Below are 22,072 nucleotides of genomic sequence, written 5' to 3'. Positions count from 1 at the left end.
GGTTTAAGTAGTTCTAAGTTCTAGGGGACTGATGACCTCAGAAGTTAAGTCCCATAGTGCTCAGAGCAATTTTTGAATCCGTTACGACAAGGATGCCAATGGGTAGCGTAGCTGCATACCAAAGAAATTCTTTTAACGCAAGGATTTTGACTGTAAAAGTGTCAGGAGTGGGATCTTTTTTTGCTTTCTACTTTAAGCATTAAGAGCCGAGATTTGTGTTTTATTTTGTTTACGGACCACCCACAACTATTTGGAAAATTGCCAGCCTGGTGGACACTAGGAGGTGAGAGATATTAAATACAGTAGGTAAGCGTTCGTTTATCACGATCTAGAACATGCACCTTAATAATTATATGAACACAATTATTGTTGTTAACATAATTTTTATTTTTGTTCTTTAGGTATTCGATTGAAGCGAAGTCCCGAGATTCCTCCGCGGCAACTCCACCGGATGCGCTGCGTCGCTTCCACACTGAAAGGTGAGCTTGTGTGGTACACACAGCACACACTTGTGCGCTCTTCTCCTGAATATTGTTTACTGCGAAACACTCGATTGTCAACGTGGAACTTCGCACGATGCTATTAAACACGTGTAATGACTCAGCTGAGGGGTCGGCAGACGCATTTGCTATGCAGCATGCTTCTGCTCTTCATTGTGGCGCTTAGGGCCATCGATATTTGCACTAGAAATACACTGTCCTCACGAAATGTTCCTTTTTCTGTGTTCAAATACTACAGAACTACAGTTGTAATTTCAAAGGATTTTCTCAAAGTTCACATCTGCTCCAGTGTATCGCCCAGCAGTAATTCAACGACACACTTGTTACTTTTAGGAGGAAATCGTCTCAGACGTGGTTATCGAATGAGTGAAGCATTGTTAGTCGTTTTCTTTGCTGCGCACAAAACATCTTTCTGTGACGTTCCTACTGCAAGCTGAATCGAATGTTGTGTGGTGCTTTAAGCTGAAAATTACAACCTCTTATGATATGTAAGGCTGCATCCAACATAGGCTGAATATATATATACGCATATCTGACTAGGATTCATTAACTAATTGCACCTGGCTGATATGAACATAAAAGGGCAATGGGCTAATAATGTAATACATCAGACTACGAAATGTGCATCTTCCGGCTGTGCGGTTGGTTGTCCTGCATACCGCTGGAAGTGAAAACACTCACTTTAGCTGGTTTTGCGGAATTACGTCTTCTCTGGCACGTCGTGTAGTGTTGGTTAGCTTGGAAACCTGTAATAAAGCAAGCTGTCAGAATACTGTCTAGCTTGTTCAAAATAATTCAAGTTCCAAGTGTAACTAAACTAACTAATTCTCGACAGTTCTTGAACGGAAACTCTAACTCCGTTACATTGTCACTATTATGTACAAATATCTGCTATCAAGTCCGCACTACACTGCAGATTTCAACATAAAGCACGAAACTGAACACAGTCTGAACTCAACCATTCACATTTGCAGCGCAGTCAGTCCCATAGTAGCCTGCTTAAGATTTTCGTTCTGACACCGCAGAAAATACACCTGGATCCTTACAGTTAGAATGCTCTGATGTGCAAGTTTCCAACTCTTCTCACTGCACTTAGGAAGTTTTCGTTTACCATTACACAGCATTCTTCGAAATAAAGCCACAGCTTACACAGAAAACTAACGTAATTTGCGTAATCAGTATTTATGTTCATTACTAAAATTTTCCCGGTAGTGCTTTAAGAAATACAGCAATCAACCACATGTTTTTAAGTATTTGTCGTCATACGAATACGCGTTTCGGTCTTTTACCCACCTTCAATGGTCTAAACCACATGAAAATCTTCTGTTAGCACAGCATTAGAAACACCAATTGCAATCTGGACGCCGCATCTGCCTCTCCATTCCGCTTGATTTTGCTCCGATTTTCTACATTTATAAACGCAGCACTAACACTTTTTCCTTTATGTTACACAAAAACCGTGCTTTATCCGACGTGTTGGACTGGCAGCAGCAGCATCGAAATTGCAGTTTTTAAGGATGTGGTAATTGAAGATTTAAGTACGTGTTACACCGTCTGAAGACAGGCAAAAGCTTGAAACAAATTTCTGCGTAAATAAAAATACATAAAAAGTGCCTCATTGCAGTATTCCTTTAAATAGTGTAAATTACAGCCACGAAACTCAACAACCAGTAGAATGGATAAATTAATGTTGATATTCTGATACTTTATAATCCTCTAAATTTCGCCATTAATGAAAATAAACAAAAATTTATAAGCTAAGTGGAACACGTCCCACTATCGAATAAACTGAGCGACTGACTCTTCTCAACTCAGCACGTAATCCAACTTCTAGTCTTAAAGCGAACCATTGGCCAAACCTAACGAAGCCAGTTAGCTTTTGATTTTGATTCAACGAACCGAGTTGATTCCCACTACAAAGATAACCCATTCTGAAATTACTGTTGAGGAATTCAGAGTTAATATGTTTCAGAAAAACAAATAAAAGCGAATTAATATTATCTATAAATGTCTGAATTACTGCAACACATTTCAAGGTTCCACGGTACTGTATAATTTGGTGGATTCTTTACAGTTCATAGTTTCTCCCATATACATCAATCACACAGGCTCTACATTCGCAGGTTCCCACGCTCATATACATTTCGTTACTCACACTTACGTCACATATGTGACACATTCATTCCCTCATTCACTCAACCAATAAAATAAATGAAATTGGCATTATTTAATAGTAATCATAATGTTATTAGCTATAACATTATTACAGCTATCAGAGCCTCCCATTAAACTATGTTTTACTGTAAGCTGGATGTACAGTGGACCTTGTTCTCTCACTTGTACACATATGTATGAGTATCTTACCTCATCAGGAAATTACTATTAATAAAAATTCTTTAGATAAAAACTTGAAATTCACACTTTCATGAGTAATTATCATTACAAAATGTCATACAAAATATCATTACATTTGATGTATGGCAAAGGTCTACTTTATTTTAATAATAATGAAAATAATCTTGGCTAGAGATACCTGCTGACTTTGGTGTGAATGTGTCACACAGAAGACATGAGCTGTTGCATGTATCAAGTAAGGTGAACTGTGATTTTATACAGGTAATGCGCATGCTAAGTGACAAATCTCCTGTGATTCTTAAATTTTTCAAACCAACATTAACAATTGCACCAACTTTTCAAATCTCAAAGGAAAGGGAAATAAACAAGATTACAATATTCCCTACTCTGTACTTGGTAGCTATAAAACTAACTCAACTGTTTTACAAGAAAGGGGAAAATATTTCCAAAGGATCAGTTTGTTTACAAAAATGTTCTTTATAGTTTCATAATTTTGTAAAAACAAGTTAAATTTCCTTTTCCAAAACACTTGAACCTGTTTCCAGAAATTAAGCTATGCTTCATATTCAAAGTACATAACCTTACTACAGTTTCCTTAACTGTTTTTTCGCTATGATGTGTGTTTTTGTTATTTAAATATAAGATATTGCTCATACGTTCTCCCTTAACATTTTCTATACGTTCTTTTTCTGTGGTAGCGTCTTTGTAGTTAAAAAATGAATTACTGCCCTCTGTGTCTTCACTTCATATTTCCCGCTTCTTCATTCGCTGTGGTGAGCATCTGTGTTATTCAAATACGAATCAATTAATACCTTGTCATTGGTACTTTTCTATCATATTAATAGTACTCATTTTCTTTGCATCTGTATGGCACCTTAATGGTATGGTGTCTAATACAAATAGGATTCGTTCACCTGGGGGTCTATCCTGTACACATAGCTCTGTCTAAGAATACAAATATAGCTATATACATCTCAAAGATAAATATTCAGTACATATTTTTTTCTAAAATTTCCTTTCGATTTCCATTACTAATTACGTTTTATTCATGTTACTTTTTCTTCTCAGTGAAAGTAAATTGACAGTGAATCTCTGTATTGAAGGTCTCAAGTGGCACAAAAAATTAAACTTACTTGAATAATATTATTCTGAAAGTGAAAAATCAACAATTTTAAAGGAAATATGGTTACTAATAAAATCTCCTACTATTACTTAATTCACTAAAAATATATTCTTTCATTTTTTATTAAAATTTTGCAAAATACTCAATCTAGGAAAAATAATTATTCCACAAAATTATAACAATTACTATCACAACTTTATCTACAGTTACATATATGGCAGTCATATATATGGCAGACAAACAACATTGTCTTTAAAAAAGCTTCCCAGTTTTAAACTTTGACATGAGATAAGAATATCACACAGGGAAGAGATTTGTTCTTTGGAGCAAGTTTCAGACTTTAGCTTCCATAACAGAAGTGTGATATATTGCCCTCTCTTATTCTATTTTGAAACGACAGCACTCATTTTATGTGTGCTGTAAACTTTACTTAAAATTACAAAAACTACTCATAAATGTAAGGCTTTTTCAGATGTGGAAAATTGTTCTAAGATACAACATAAGCATGTGCAGGAGCACAAATATTCAATTCAAAATCAAATATTTTGTTTCAGAAAAACCTTGTCAAGAAAGCATCTAATAGCCTGTGTGTTTTATTGCTCTATTACACACCAATAATCGGTAATAATTATTTTCAAAAACCAGTTATTCGGAAGTAGATAGTTTTAGCAACTAACACAGAATTCCATTTTCAGGACAGGGAGAGTTGTTAAGATATTAGAGAAACTCAGTTTATTTACATTATTCACAATCCTTTTCTGCTGAAATTGTTACAGTCAGTTCTGTTCCAACTATCTCCAAAATCACAGAATGTTGCTTAAAATCCATCCCTTAACGTGTCAGGCTACAGACCTGCTGTTATAAGAAAGTTCTGATAAACCATGACACCATTTACTCGATTACCTTTACGTTTTTCTACAGATTTCTTTCTTTCTGTGCGGCAACAATGTTTTCATTACCATAAATTGGCTTTGTTACCAATGACCAAGTGAACCATCTAACAATATCCGATTAGCAGCACAAAGATTGCTGCCGCTGTCACTTATGCACTGTTCTCCTTCGTCTTGTACCAATAAAAGCTGTCCAGTTTATGCCCCACTGCAATTAATTTCAGATTCCTCTAGCAACTGGTGCACAATTTGAATTGTGTTCAAACCTTCTCCAAGCGTAGAGATTAAACGTATATTCAGAAGACAGCTTTTGCTATCAGCATTTTTGTAGTTAGTCATGTTGTCCATTATTCACAAATCATAATAATTCATTAAATATGTCTTCTCTCTCTGAAAGTCCATGTATGCCCCATCGTCATCTCCACCTAACAGCTGACTTCCATTATCATCATTCCTATCACATACTCCACGAATAGAAGTAAAACCACCTTCAAAAGCTCTCTCACTTCTCCCATATTTTAGTCCTGTAGATCCAGCAATTCTTATTTATTAGGACTCTCTTCTCATTTCTGACAACAGACTAACGCGGAGAACCACATGAAAACTGTCTTCGGACAGTATCCAACAAAAGCTTCTGTCCTTGACCACAAAGTCATTTTCTTCATCTGTGGTAAATACAAAATCAGTTCAGTGTAAAATGTATTTTTGTTATTAATTGATTTAGTAGATTATTATTTTTTTGTCAACGACCTCGCCGCAGTGGTAACACCGATTCCCGACAGATCACCGAAGTTAAGAGCTGTCGGCTTGGGCTAAACTTGGTTTAGATTAGATTAGTACTTGTTCCATAGATAATGAATATGACACTTCGTAATGATGCGGAACGTGTCAGGTTAATAAAAGATGTCTATGCAAGAGATTACAGTAGACAAAATATTACATGACACTCAATATTTTTAATATTTTTTTTGTAGGGGTTGGGAAATTACCCACTTACTATATCCAAAAATTCATCCAATGAGTAGAAGGAGTTGCCATTAAGAAATTCTTATAATTTCCTTTTAAAGCTATAGCTAAAGCTAAGCTTTTAAAGCTGTATGGCTATCTGTCAGACTTTTGATGCTATTAGGTAAGTGACCAAAGTCTTTTGTGGCAGCATAATTTACCCCCTTCTGAGCCAAAGTTAGATTTAACCTTGAGTAGTGAAGATCATTCTTTCTCCTAGTGTTGTAGCCATGTACACTGCTATTACTTTTGACTTCGTTTGGATTGTTAATAACAAATTTCATAAGTGAATATATATACTGTGAGGCTACAGTGAAGATTTCTAGCTCTTTAAATAAGTGTCTGCAGGATGATCTTGGATGAGCTCCAGCAATTATTCTGATTACACGCTTTCGTGCAATGAACACTCTTTTACTCAATGATGAGTTGGATGGGTGACCAGCCAGTCTGCCGAGCGCTGTTGGCAATCGGGTTGCACTGAGCCCTTGTGAGGCAAACTGAGGAGCTGCTTGATTGATAGCGGCTACGGTCTCGTAAACTGACATACGGCCAGGAGAGCGGCGTGCTGAGTACATGCCCCTCCATATCCGCATCCAGTGACGCCTGTGGGCTGAGGATGACACGGCAGCCGGTTGGTACAGTTGGGCCTTCCAAGACCTGTTTGGACGATGTTTTGCTTACTTTAGTATTATTTTCTTACCCTAATTAATGCTCTATTCAGTCATTACATTTGTTGTTAAATACTACCTACACGTGAAACCAACTGTGCAATGTAATATGCAAGACAAAGAAGACTTGGGTGTTTGAGATATCTTCCATGGACGTGAAGTCATACCTACCTTCCAGTTGTATGCTTGTAACAATTAGAAGCTTTAAATTTCCCTAGTAGTTAAACTAAATTTTATGTTTAGATTTACACTGCTTCACTATTTCTAAGGAGCAGACATTGTTTGACACGAATAATCAGAGACAATGATGGACAATGGGAAACATAGTACATACATAGTAGAGGTGGTGTGGTATATTCATAACGAAAAATGGTACAGATTTCGCCACATGAGATAGCAAGACAACGACAGAAATAACGTTGATGTTTCATACAGGACAGATCCTCAACATGCAGGTCGATATCGGACTCTCCGTAAGGATTAAGCCCTCCTCTGGCGGTACTGCACATTTTGCACCTGTTATTCATTCATGTTACCAAAATGTTAAGTTCTTGGAGGATATTATTCCACTCCTCTCTCGAGGTGTTTTTCAGTTCTTGCAAAGTTCAGACAAGGGCTATTCATAGATAAACGCGTCTGCTAAGAACATCCCAGGCATGCCCTATACGGTTTAGGGCAGGAGAGTATGCAAGCCATTTTATACGTTCAGTACCTTCATTTTCCAGTATGTCCAACACTTCAGTGGTCCTGTTTGGGTGGGCATCGTCGTCCGTAAACAGAAAGCCGGGAGCCAACGTGTCCCTAAACAGATGGGCATGATTCATAATAATCTCCCTGCATTACCGTCGTGCTGTAATGGTACTTCGCGCAAAGACATGCAGCGGTGATTGGCCACTGCGCATACCGCCTGCCCGCGGGATAACGCCTAGACCATATTGATGACGTTCGTGAACGTTCTGCGGTGTGTAACTTGTTCTCTGTCCCTACATTCCCTGTCGGGTACACTCATTCGCCACAGCGAAGTGGGATTCGTAAGAGAACATTACTTTGAAGCACTGTACCTTATCCTGAACAACGTGTTCCCTACGCCAACAAAAACCTTTGTGATTATGGGGTGACGTATTTATTCCTTTTCTCAACTAGGGCTACTTATCTATCCACTTGCTCATCCACGATTGTAAGCACTCAAATGTTGTCTTTCAGAAATGTTTGCGTTCCATAAGAAATGTCGCACTAGTCGGTTCCACAACAACCTTCGTCAGACACCGTAGTGCACGAACTGTAGGATAGGTAAAGAGCGTTTCTGCTCAAATTTCGCTGCAGTTAACACGCCCTGTCCTCTACACTTCCTCTACATTGGTAAGGTGCCCCGTAGGAATCGTCGGTTGTTTCGTAGAAACTGGCAGTTGTTGCTTTGGAAGTGTCAGTTGCTCCATATGAATTGTGAAACCTCGTATTTTCAAAGATGGTGCACGGCAAACTAGCGAAAAGAATTTAGACTATGTGATATACTACAGAAAAAGTCGTGACACGCCAGACACACGGAATTTCTTGAGTCCGAAATGAATATTGCATTCCATGTAAAGCACCTTGCCTCCTGTGAACATGGGATCGCTGTTTTAATAACCATTTTCTTTTCTAGGAGGAACTCGTCTTTTCGAGGAAATATTTTGTGTGCCAGGAACGACCTTCATGAAGGAGTGCAACAGATGTTTCTGCAGGCAGTCTGGCACGAGTGCATATTGCACAATGAAGGACTGCTCCAGGGAACTACGTGAAAGTGAGTCGAAGTATGCAAGAAATAGAGTAATGATTTCCTGTAAATTGCACAGATGAGATTCACCCGTGATCTCATTTTTACGTCTATACACAAACACACTAACCTACTAAAGCCGGCCGCGGTGGTCTAGCGGTTCTAGGCGCGCAGTCCGGAACCGCGCGACTGCTACGGTCGCAGGTTCGAATCCTGCCTCGGGCATGGCTGTGTGTGATGTCCATAGGTTAGTTAGGTTTAAGTAGTTTTAAGTTCTAGGGGACTGATGACCTCAGATGTTGTCCCATAGTGCTTAGAGCCATTTGAACCATTTGAATCAGGTGCTATGCCTTCAAATAGGCATAAAGAACTGCTACATCAAGCGTGGCCTTTTAAACTGTTACTTCTTTACTACTACTCTAGTTTCAACACATTTTGTAGACACTATCCACTTATGGAACTGACTGTATCTAGAAAAATATGTCACTGTATGACAAACAGTTCAGGAGACATGACGTCGGAAACACTGATATACGTGAAAAGCGGCCGCATCACTCGCGAGTTTTAAATTTATTACTTCTTACCTTTTAAATCTATTCACAAGACATTTCACAGATAGTAGCAACATATACCAGTCGACATACCTACAGAGTTATATTATTGTACAGCACATAGTTCAAGAGACACGACGTCCTAAACGTCGACTGTCATGAAAATCAAATGGTGTTATCAAGATCGCTAGAGATATAGGTGTAATTCTTGTACAGATATGTGAGAAGTACGTGAAAAGTATGTGAAATGCATTTTACGTGATCGTATGAGTGCAAGACCCAGGTAAAATTTTTTCCTAAGCCCGTGGAGGGGTTTCAACCAATTTTGGTGCACATATTAGTTATAATCAGGAAAGAGACACTATAGGAATAAGAATCACAAACCTTCTGTTGGGGTGAGCGTAATGATGTAGAGAGAGAAGGAGGCAGGAGGAGATGAACAGACAGTGAGGAGAAGGAAGAGATGGGCACACATATGAGGGAGGAGGAGTTTTTTACAGAGGGAAGAGGAAATGAACAAACGGAGTAGATGGTCAGATAAAGGAAAGAAGAGGAGATGGGCAGAGACCGGTGGAGGAAGAGAAAGACAGGAAGAGTTGGAAGGAGGAGATGAAAAGATGAGGAGGAAGAAATGGACAGAGAAGGGGAAGAGGAGGAGACGAACTGATTGTGGGGCGAGGAGCAGATGGACAAAATTGGGGGTGGAGAAGTCGGTCAGAGGTTGCTGACGGAGTTTGACAGAGAGGCAGGGGGGGGGGGGGGGGGAGAGAAATGGACAGAGAGAGAGATGAAGGGGAGATGGGTTGACATAATATTGGAAGAAATACATACTTGGGCAATGCCAGATACTCTGATAGTCGACTGTATTGATCTGCTAACTTCCAGACAAACGTCCTAAATTCGATGAGCATCCAGAATCACACCTACAGCAAAAGACCTCCACACGCTGTGACAGAATTGTAGAACTAGTCTCAAAAGCGTGTTGTATGCAATTTGTTTTACAGATATACTGCACTTCAAAGATTCTAACAGTCCCATTCGAATTCCACTCTACTAGTTTTAGCTGGCCATCCATTTCTATAATGCTTTTTAGTATCAAATATATATACTGATACAGTGTGACGTGTTCAAGATGGTCTAAACTCTTGAAATAATCGCGAACTACTGACTTCCCTCTATTTGACAGAGGCATTATCTTGCGGTTTTCCGCATTCAGAGGGAGCAGCCGTCTATTATCCTTACCAAGAAAGCTTACAAACTGCCCCTCTTAAATTTTCTTCATTCTTACAGAAATTGAAGCTGCCTGGAAATCGAGTTTGTAGACCAAGAAATACACGATGAACTCACCGCTAAAGCTTTAATTTGTCAGGAAGTTTCAAATAACTCCACACTACGCTATAGAATAAGTAGGTTTTCTAACATTCTGCGTGGTGTCTGTTTGTTCTATATCGTGTCTCCCTACCACTTTCGCGCAACGATGCTCTGAGCGTGTTTCTTAGGGAATTGACTAGTTTGAACCTGAGACCTGTTGCTGGTAAGGAGTCGACAGACCACACATGACATGTAGAATTCAGAAGAGTTCAGTGAGACTAGTGATGATATAACCAAATACTTAATGATTTCAGTGTCAGCTCCACCGCACTCCTTGTAAAAGAATCTTAATACTAGCTAAATTTACTGGAAGGGGTTCAAGGCTTTCCTATTTTTAGTTAGCTGGTAAAATAACGTCGAAAAAGCAGTTAAGTTTACCATTGGAAATTTTATTCAACTCACAAAACATCGTTTATAAATTGCACTATCGATAAAAGGAAATGTTTTAATACAGGATGGTAAAAACCAACTGCGTTCAACAAAAATGTGAACGAATATTCCAAGTTCTACAATGGATCGAAGGATGACCTATGCCATATCACATCTATAATCTAGGTTTAAATTAAGTTTCACAAAAGAGAAAACTATCAAAATGGTCTACAGTGACCCTCAATTATCTTTAATTACTTATCTAACTTGTCGTACATTACAGTGGCTGATGTGGCTTCTCAATAACTATATAACAGAAAAATCATCGCGTTTCAGATTTTTATTTCAAGTGGCAAATGTGAACACCATAAGCTTTAATTGACGATCGACACTAGTATTACGCAAAAACGGGGTGTAACAGATGAGACTTCTGCAGTTCTGAGTGAAGCTTTATGTGCTGTTATGCGGCATCGCGTGCGTTCATTACCTTGTCGGTGTTCGTCAAGGGGCAGCGGGCAGCACAGCTCCACTCACCTCGCCATCTCGGAAGCAACTCTTCTCCGAACTTCTCCTTACTACAATTTACCGAAGTTGGTTTAAAAAAACTATCTAGCTGTGTTTTCATCTGGCAAATCAGGGTCTCAATCTTAACCTTAAGCTCCGCCTACAAAAATTCTGTCCATCCAATGAGAAACGTTATACTTGTCGTGGTGGGGCAATGTTTTCAAAGTATGCAACGTAATAATGATTGAATCCTTGTCTAAGCCAATCAAAAATTATTCCGTTATCTAAATTTTGTTGCCTACTGTTCAGCCACGTTATTCTGTTCTATGCTAGTTTGTATTACTAATTTATATTTTTATATTCTTCCACATTATTCTCAAAAATGACAAGCGAAGTATAATTTTATGTTATTATTAATTTTTAATTATTTTCTTTCTTTATTTAAGTGTGAAGTTTGTTTTTTAATAAGTTAGTTATCGAAAGTGAGGAGCGTTTCACACCGATTTTCTTAGAAATATATTTTTTTTTATAAATGTAGTAATTAAGTAAAATCTATCCTAACACATTTTCGAAATATCATGTACAATCTGCCTGGAAATCGAGTTTGTAGACCAAGAAATACAAGATGAACTCGCTGCTAAAGCTTTAATTTATCAGGAAGTTTCAAATAACTCCGCACGACGCTATAGAATAAGTACGATGCCCTTGGCAGTTTAGATGAATCCACTTTTTGCCAGTCAGCGCTGAAGTCTGAAAAATCTAAGATGGTGGAGGCAAGAAAATTAAAAAATATAAGATAATAATGGGGGGAAATTTAAACAAAGAAATGCTAAATGGGTAACATTTACGTCTACATCTACACTACTGACCATTAAAATTTCTGTAACAAGAAGATATGCAGATGATATACGAGTATTTATTGGAAAAATATGTTATACTAGGACTGAGATGTGATTACATTTTCACGCAATTTTGGTACATAGATCCTGAGAAATCAGTACCCAGAACAACCACCTCTGGACGTAATAACGGCCTTGATACGCCTGGGAATTGAGTCAAACAGAGCTTGGATGGCACGTGCAGGTAAAGCTGCTCATGCAGCTTCACACGATACCAAAGTTCATCAAGAGTAGTTACCGGCGTATTGTGACGAGCCAGTTGCTCGGCCACCATTGAACATAGGTTTTCATTTGGTGAGAGATCTGGAGAATGTGCTGGCCAGGGCAGCAGTCGAACATTTTCTGTATCCAGAAAGACCCGTACAGGACCTGGAACACGCGGTCGTGCATTATCCTGCAGAAATGTAGGGTTTCGCAGGGATCGAATGAAGGACAGAGCCACGGGTCGTAACACATCTGAAATATAACGTCCACTGTTCGAAGTGCCGTCAATGAGAACAAGAGGTGACCGAGACGTGTAACCAATGACACCCCATACCATCACGCCAGGTGATACACCAGTATGGCGATGACGAATACGCGCTTCCAATGTGCGTTCACCGCGATGTCGCCAAACACGGATGCGACGATCATGATGCTGTAAACAGAACCTGGATTCATCCGAAAAATGACGTTCTGCCATTCGTGCATCCAGTTTCGTTGTTGAGTACACCATCGCAGGCGTTCCTGTCTGTGATGCAGTGTCAATGGTAACCGCAGCCATGGTCTCCGAACTGATATTCCATGCTGCTGCAAACGTCGTCGACCCGTTCGTGCAGATGGTTGTTGTCTTGCAAACGTCCCCATCTGTTGACTCACGGATCGAGACGTGGCTATACGATCCGTTACAGCTATGCGGATAAGATGCCTGTCATCTCGACTGCTAGTGATACAATGCCGTTGGGATCCAGCACGGCGTTCCGTATTACCCTCCTGATCCCATCGATTCCATATTCTGCTAACAGTCATTGGACCTCGGCCAAAGCGAGCTGCAATGTCGCGATACATGAAGTGCAGGGCAAAGTGTAAGTCCTACTGTAACAGTTATTATTATCCTTTTTCGTTCCATGGAAATAATAATTGTTTCAGTGTTTCTGTACATGGTGTAATTAGTCTGATGACATGGGAGAGATAGGTAGGAGACTGTACTACATTCCTGGAGTCATCACTTAAAGCCGTTTCTTCAAACTTCGTCAGTAGACTTTTTCGTCATGGTTTCCATCTATCTTAAAGATCCTGTCAGTTTAATTCTTTCATCATCTCTCTGAAACTCGCTCACGGGCCAATCAAACCTATGGCCATTCGTGCTGCCCTTAGCTGTAGACGTTCAATATCCCCTGCTGATCCTATATGAGTCAGGTTCCACACACTTGAGCGATATTCTAGGATGTGTTGCATGAGTGGTTTGTCAGCAATCTCGTTTGTAGACTGATTTTATTCTACCATTTAACCGAAGTCTGCTTCCTGACTTTACCCATGAATGAGCCTATGTGATGGTTCCATTCCATTTCTCTACCAAGTTCTACACGGAGATATTTGTATGAGTTTAAAGATTCTGACTATGACTCTCTGATGTTATTATATTCATAGGATACTATGAGTTGTTGTATTGTGAAACACACAGTTTTACATTTCTGTACACGAGGCAATCTGCCAGTCTTCCCCCGACTTTGAAATAGGTCTGATTGTATTTGTACAGGTTTGTTCCGACTGTACTTCGTTCTAGACAACTGTATCACCTGCGAAAAGCCTGAGGTTACTATTTATGTTGCTTGTCGAATAATTAACGTACACCGTGAACAGAAAGGGACCCAACACACTTCCCTAGGGTACACCCAAAGCTACTTCTAACTTCGTCGATGACTGTGCAAGAAAACACGCTACGTCCCCCATACCAAGGAATCCTCAATCCAGTGACAAATTTCGTCTGATACCCCACATGATCGTACTTTTGTAATAAGCGTAAGTGTGTTACTAAGTCGAACACTTTTCGACTATCGAGAGATACTGTCTTGGTCCGCGGGTTTCAGGATGTCATGTGGGGAAAGTACGAGTCGGGTTTCACATGATAGGCGTTTTCGGAATCTATGCCAGCTGGCACGGAGGAGAGCGTTCTGCTCGAGATTCTGCAACATAATAACAATGTCATGTGACTAGGGCCTCCCGTCGGGGAGACCGTTTGCCTGATGCAAGTCTTACGATTTGACGCCACTTCTGCGACCCAGCCAGAAATCTAACCCAGGCCCTGAGGATTGACATCCTCTCGTGCTGACCACTCAGCTACCAGGGGCGGGCTATTCTACAACAAATAGATATCAGGGGTTTTCGACGGTAGTTTTGTGGATCACCTGGGGCAATACTCTCCGGTGTTTCTTTTTAAAGGAACACTTGACAACCGAGTTAAGCGTTTCTACTTTTGTTACTCTTAATTTCAGTTGCAGCCTCGCCTATGAATGACTGGACGCTAACTTTCGTGCCACTAACAGCCTTTACATATGACCAAAATTTCTTTGCGTTTGAAAGATCTTTCGACAATATTCTGCTACGGTTGTCGTTGAACGCTTCATGCATCGCTCTCTTGAATGTCAAATTCGTTTCATTCAGTATCTCTCCATCTACAGGGTGTTACAAAAAGGTACGGCCAAACTTTCACGAAACATTCCTCACACACAAAGAAAGAAGATATGTGATGTGGACATGTGTCCGGAAACGCTTACTTTCCATGCTAGAGCTCATTTAATTACTTCTCTTCAAATCACATTAATCATGGAATGGAAACACACAGCAACAGAACGTACCAGCGTGACTTCAAACACTTTGTTACAGGAAATGTTCAAAATGTCCTCCGTTAGCGAGGATACATGCATCCACCCTCCATCGCATGGAATACCTGATGCGCTGATGCAGCCCTGGAGAATGGCGTATTGTATCACAGCCGTCCACAATACGAGCATGAAGAGTCTCTACATTTGGTACTGGGATTGCGTAGACAAGAGCTTTCAAATGCCCCCATAAATGAGGGTCAAGAGGATTGAGGTTAGGAGAGCGTGGAGGCCATGGAATTGGTCCGCCTCTACCAATCCATCGGTCACCGAATCTGTTGTTGAGAAGCGTACGAACACTTCGACTGAAATGTGCAGGAGCTCCATCGTGCATGTCTACACAAGCACCGAAGTGAACGTTACCTTTCTTCAATTGGGCCAACTGGCGGTGAATCGAGGAAGTACAGTACATTCTGACGAAACTACAGTGAGCTCTAACACGAAAATTAAGCGTTTCCGGACACATGTCCACATAACATCTTTTCTTTATTTGTGTGTGAGGAATATTTTCCGAAATTTTGGCCGTACCTTTTTGTAACACCCTGTATATCCCCCGCGCTTTGTTTTATACCTACTATGCAGTAGAGTATTCCTTAGAAGTTTCTATACAGTTACTGTATGCCATCGAGTATCTCTTCTGTTGTGATCTATTCTATTGTGTAAATATCGACCCAGTGCATAGCGAATTATTGTTTTAAACATAAGCCATAGTTTCTGTCCATGTTCCTATCATAAACTAAATGTTTCATGTTACTAACGCAGACTTGACAGTAGCGCTTTTCAATCTAATATGCTGAAAAAATAAATCTTTCTGCCTGTTTTAGTTGCTCTTTGTACATTCGTATTAGTCATTTCTATAAATTGTTCATGGTCAGTGATAGCAGTTTCGATGTGGACTTCCTCAAAGAGGTCACGTATGTTTGCTGCTATTAGATTTCCATCATTTCCATCACGAGTGGGACTACGAACTATGTGCTCAGTTTTCAGACAAGCATTTAGTGTCGTTTTAGAAGATATCTTCTCATGCCTCACACTAACAAAACTTTAATTATCCCCATTGATTTTCGAATGACTGAAGTATCTTCCAGCGATTACAGTGCCAGGAAAATTATGTACAAGCAAAGAGAGGTTTCCTCTATACTTTTAGGTTATATCATCATGTGAGCATGGTGATCGATAACAGGACCCTATTATAATTTTATGCGCATGCTTGCTACTGAGTGTCGCCGGAAGCATCACACATTGTATCACCTCCGTTTTATGTATCCCACTCGACCGGGATCTGAATAGCAGCCCAAATACACTCCTGGAAATGGAAAAAAGAACACATTGACACCGGTGTGTCAGACCCACCATACTTGCTCCGGACACTGCGAGAGGGCTGTACAAGCAATGATTACACGCACGGCACAGCGGACACACCAGGAACCGCGGTGTTGGCCGTCGAATGCCGCTAGCTGCGCAGCATTTGTGCACCGCCGCCGTCAGTGTCAGCCAGTTTGCCGTGGCATACGGAGCTCCATCGCAGTCTTTAACGCTGGTAGCATGCCGCGACAGCGTGGACGTGAACCGTATGTGCAGTTGACGGACTTTGAGCGAGGGCGTATAGTGGGCATGCGGGAGGCCGGGTGGACGTACCGCCGAATTGCTCAACACGTGGGGCGTGAGGTCTCCACAGTACATCGATGTTGTCGCCAGTGGTCGGCGGAAGGTGCACGTGCCCGTCGACCTGGGACCGGACCGCAGCGACGCACGGATGCACGCCAAGACCGTAGGATCCTACGCAGTGCCGTAGGGGACCGCACCGCCACTTCCCAGCAAATTAGGGACACTGTTGCTCCTGGGGTATCGGCGAGGACCATTCGCAACCGTCTCCATGAAGCTGGGCTACGGTCCCGCACACCGTTAGGCCGTCTTCCGCTCACGCCCCAACATCGTGCGGCCCGCCTCCAGTGGTGTCGCGACAGGCGTGAATGGAGGGACGAATGGAGACGTGTCGTCTTCAGCGATGAGAGTCGCTTCTGCCTTGGTGCCAATGATGGTTGTATGCGTGTTTGGCGCCGTGCAGGTGAGCGCCACAATCAGGACTGCATACGACCGAGGCACACAGGGCCAACACCCGGCATCATGGTGTGGGGAGCGATCTCCTACACTGGCCGTACAGCACTGGTGATCGTCGAGGGGACACTGAATAGTGCACGGTACATCCAAACCGTCATCGAACCCATCGTTCTACCATTCCTAGACCGGCAAGGGAACTTGCTGTTCCAACAGGACAATGCACGTCCGCATGTATCCCGTGCCACCCAACGTGCTCTAGAAGGTGTAAGTCAACTACCCTGGCCAGCAAGATCTCCGTATCTGTCCCCCACTGAGCATGTTTGGGACTGGATGAAGCGTCGTCTCATGCGGTCTGCACGTCCAGCACGAACGCTGGTCCAACTGAGGCGCCAGGTGGAAATGGCATGGCAAGCCATTCCACAGGACTACATCCAGCATCTCTACGATCGTCTCCATGGGAGAATAGCAGCCTGCATTGCTGCGAAAGGTGGATATACACTGTACTAGTGCCGACATTGTGCATGCTCTGTTGCCTGTGTCTATGTGCCTGTGGTTCTGTCAGTGTGATCATGTGATGTATCTGACCCCAGGAATGTGTCAATAAAGTTTCCCCTTATTGGGACAATGAATTCACGGTGTTCTTATTTCAATTTCCAGGAGTGTAAATATTAATTAATGTGACCGTGTACCTAATGGGGCTGGCAATCGGATTTGACTGCTACAGAGTTGTTACATTCCATTTTGTCCTTCTCAACTGCTGTAATAATGAAATGTCTGGTGACAAGAAGAACGCCAACACAGCTTCATTAATCAAGAACCTATATTCGTCTCTAAAACACAAGAAAAAGGAGACAGCCACTGCCTTCGTCATACATATTTAATTACGGCTAATCTCAGCACAGGCTTCTTCGTTATTCATAATCGTCACACGCTAAATACAATCACTGCAATCCAACACTGCAATCCAAATGATGCCGGCGCAGTGGACGCGAAACCACAAATATCGGCACAGAAATATCACTGATCACTCTCGCAGTTATACTTCTTCACTTCCCCGTATTATTCTAACACAAAGGGGTTAAACCGCAGCAATGGCCACTCCCTTTGTCAGTAAAGCCTTGCATTACAGCAACAGGCCTCCGCACGGCTCGGCCTGCAACCTGGGAACTGACTCCAACTCTACACTCGCTCTCGCAACACGACACTATCGATTGTTTGCCCTATCGACCTGCGCCGAGTGCAAACTTATAGTAAGGGCCTACGGGCCCCTTACATCCCCGCCCACGAAAACTTCTTTGGAGCCTCTGGCGTAAAAGAATCGGCAAGGGAATTAGACATTACTACATCTGAACAAAACACACAGTGTAAATAATTAATGAAATTACAATTCACTAAATAATCCCTCGACTCCGGTAGTGGGCTGCCTCCACAATAATATTCTACAAAAGGTTATTACACCTCATAAACATGGCATTGTCCAAATTACAATTTTTTATATCAAACAGCAATAGTCCTCTATAGTCCAATATTGAATGAAACACACAACATACAATCAAAAATTATTACTTGAACACACGACATATGAATTATTATACTATAAATTAGTTGTTACAGGTTTTTACACCTATTCTCAGATAATTGTCGATATGAAATATGAAGTTCTAGTTATAATACATCAGAAAACACAATGTAAATAAACATTTCCCTTTTCCAAATGTCTGTTCAACAATTAAATGTCCTAAATATATCTTAGTAGGTTTATTCGGATCCTGGTAGCTCTCACCCTTGACTGGACCTCACCTGGAGTGTCATTCAGTTTTCCAGTCCCTCCACCTCTTCCTCTATAATCAGACGAATGATTAAAATGATTTCTTGGGTCATTACTTCCCTCTCAGTTTTGATCATTAGCTTGATTGTGTTGCTGTGATCGAACAGACTCCAACTGTTCCAGTATTTCCATCAAGGCCTCCCTATCTTTATTTAGGCTCCCAGATACAGTTTCTTGCATTCTCTGATTCAATATTCTTGTTATCGCAGATATCATTACGTCATCACTCAGGGGTTGTTCGAAGGTCTCGTTCAATTCCCACAAGTGTTCGGTAAACTCTCTCAACGTTCCTCTCCATGTACTAAGTGACTCGCGGTGTAGTAGGTCCTCAAGTGCTGCACACTGACGACTCTTGGACCAGTATTTCTTCAAGAATTCTCCTTCAAACTGATCATAACTAGTAGTCCCTTCCTTCTTCTTGACTCCCCAAGTGAAGGCCTCACCTTCCATTGCAACCCTCAGGTTATCTTATTCTCCTTGCACGGCTATAGCATTTCTCAGATGGACAGGCAATTGGTTTTGCCTATCTCCTATCCCCTTAACTGCATCGCTGCATTGTTTTTGCATCTGCGTCACCTCGGTGATTCTTTCTCCCAATTCGGCTTTAGTTTCTTCAACATCGTCTTCTATCTTCTTTGTTAACTTTCCTTCCATCTTCTCGACGTCTCCCTGGACCTGGTCTATATTCTTCCGTAGCTTACTCTCTCTCTCGTCGACGTTCATCTTCAGTCGTTCTGGTAACTCCTGCTTTTCCTTCTTCAGATTACATTCCATCTTCGTGTACGATGTTTTGATCTCTTGTACACCTTTCTCTAATGATGCGTTAATTTCTTGTAAACCTTTCTTAAATGATTCTCTAGTTTTTTGGAAATCTTCCTTTAATGATTCTCTGAATTCTCGTAAACCTTCCTTTAATGATGTTTGTAAATCCTCCTTTATTGATTTGTGGAATTTTTCTTCCATTTCTCTAGTTTCTTTTAGCAACTCTGCTAACATCGACCGTATATCTGCATCCTCTGAAACTGGCTTATCTCTCTTTGTTTGTCCCGGTGTCTTGGGATAACTAGTTGAATGTGCTAATGGGCTTTCTAATGACACTCCATAATAACTGATTCCCGAATCATCTCTGTCTTCCTGTCCTATCCCTTTCCTTTCAACTACTGCCTCACAAACCTGCTTATCTTCAGTAGACATGTTTGGTTTATTTTTAATACGCAGGCAAGTAATACAAAATAACCTCTAGTAACCCAAAACACTCCTAATTATCATGAAACTAATCAAACAGTAACTGCAGTATCTTCAATTAATCCCAAATTGATACAATATGCATGAGTGCTGAACATAACAACCCTCAAAACCTAATAACTTCAAATATCAATTTTCACATACACAGCTTATGTAAAATGTTCTAAATAAAATAAATCACACCACTCATAAAATCTATAAATGTAAAATCCCCAAAAACAATGAGCATATATGTATAATTACCATTTAGGCAACGCAGTATGCATAAATAAGTATGCTATATTTCAGAGTATGTTTCGCAAACTTTTCGGAAATTACTGTAATTGGGCACTTTTCCTAACGCGAAACTCAGTTTACAAATGTTTATCTACCGCGAAGACTGCACACTACAATTTAATGTTATGTCAACCAGTCGTCTTCACTCACCAACTGACGTTACCATGAGTCGCGATGTTTTGACGTTTGAAGTGGGCGTGGCGCTGTACTGCCACCGGAGACGCGTGAAGTCACGCTGAAGATCTGTGGTGAGTCGTTGTAGTTCTCCATCGGCCGCTCCGTGGCGCTGCAGGCGGGCGTAGTTTGTAGTTCGGCCGCTAGATGCTGAGTCGGCGCTCGGTGTCTCGAAGTCGCACTGCTCGCTGCGGCGGGACGTCGTAGTTCTCAGCCGGCTGCTCCATGGCGCTGCAGGCGGGCGTAGTTTGTAGTTCGGCCGCTAGATGCCGAGTCGGCGCTTGGTGTCTCGAAGTCGCGCTGAAGACTGTCGGTGTAGTGCGTCTGTGCTTGAACTACTCCTTGCACAGGTAGTTGGGATAACGTGTGAAATCACCTCACAGATTGAAGCTCTTTGGCGCAACTGCTACACGGGTCTGCGTGACGTCACTCAACAACTGCGTCGCCACATGAATTGTCGTCCGCATAACAGTTTATGGGTCCACATGAAGCTGCCCGATTTTCACTATTCAAAGAGCAATTTCGGTCACAATATTACCACTAAACACTTCTTTAAAGCTTTCGTGACGAATTCTTGGCTCGTTTTGCTATAGTAATGTTCACACGTGTCCTTCTTTAGTGTTAACTTTTCACAGTTTTTCGTGCGGATTTACGCATTTGCACATTATAACACAGTTTATTGACACTATTATTCTTATCTAATATGGCAAGAAAAAACAGTTTAGTCACAATGGTAAGATGCTATTACTTCGAATTGTTCAAAATGCACTGTTTCTTGTCACGATTTCAAAGTTTATGCTCTGTCTCGATCCAAATTTGGAAAAAATATTTTCTCGCGTTAAGCAAGATAAAATTACCTATTGTTCTTTACGATTCGTCCGAAAATTGCACTTGTCCTTTCACGGTAAGCCAAGGGTGTAACACCTCCGTTTTATGTATCCCGCTCGATCGGGATCTGAATAGCAGCCCAAATAAATATTAATTAATGTGACCGTGTACCTAATGGGGCTGGCAATCGGATTTGACTGCTACGGAGTTGTTACATTCCATTTTGTCCTTCTCAAATGCTGTAATAATGAAATGTCTGGTGACAAGAAGAACGCCAACACAGCTTCATTAATCAAGAACCTACATTCGTCTCTAAAACACAAGAAAAAGGAGACAGCCACTGCCTTCGTCATACATATTTAATTACGGCTAATCTCAGCATAGGCTTCTTCGTTATTCATAATCGTCACACGCTAAATACAATCACTGCAATCCAACACTGCAATCCAAATGATGCCGGCGCGGTGGACGCGAAACCACAAATATCGGCACAGGAATATCACTGATCACTCTCGCAGTTATACTTCTTCACTTCCCCATATTATTCTAACACGAAGGGGTTAAACCGCGGCGATGGCCACTCCCTTTGTCGGTGAAGCCTTGCATTACAGCAACAGGCCTCCGCACGGCTCGGCCCGCAACCTGGGAACTGACTCCAACTCTACACTCGCTCTTGCAACACGACACTATCGATTGTTTGCCCTATCGACCAGTGCCGAGTGCAAACTTATAGTAAGGGCCTACGGGCCCCTTACAACATGCAGCTGTAATTTCTGTCTCAGTGGATTTAAATTTCTTGTTCACTGCAGCA

This window comes from Schistocerca americana, chromosome 8, assembly GCF_021461395.2.
Source record: "Schistocerca americana isolate TAMUIC-IGC-003095 chromosome 8, iqSchAmer2.1, whole genome shotgun sequence".
In the NCBI taxonomy this organism is placed as follows: domain Eukaryota; kingdom Metazoa; phylum Arthropoda; class Insecta; order Orthoptera; family Acrididae; genus Schistocerca; species Schistocerca americana.
Note: the sequence above shows the minus strand (reverse complement) of the source record.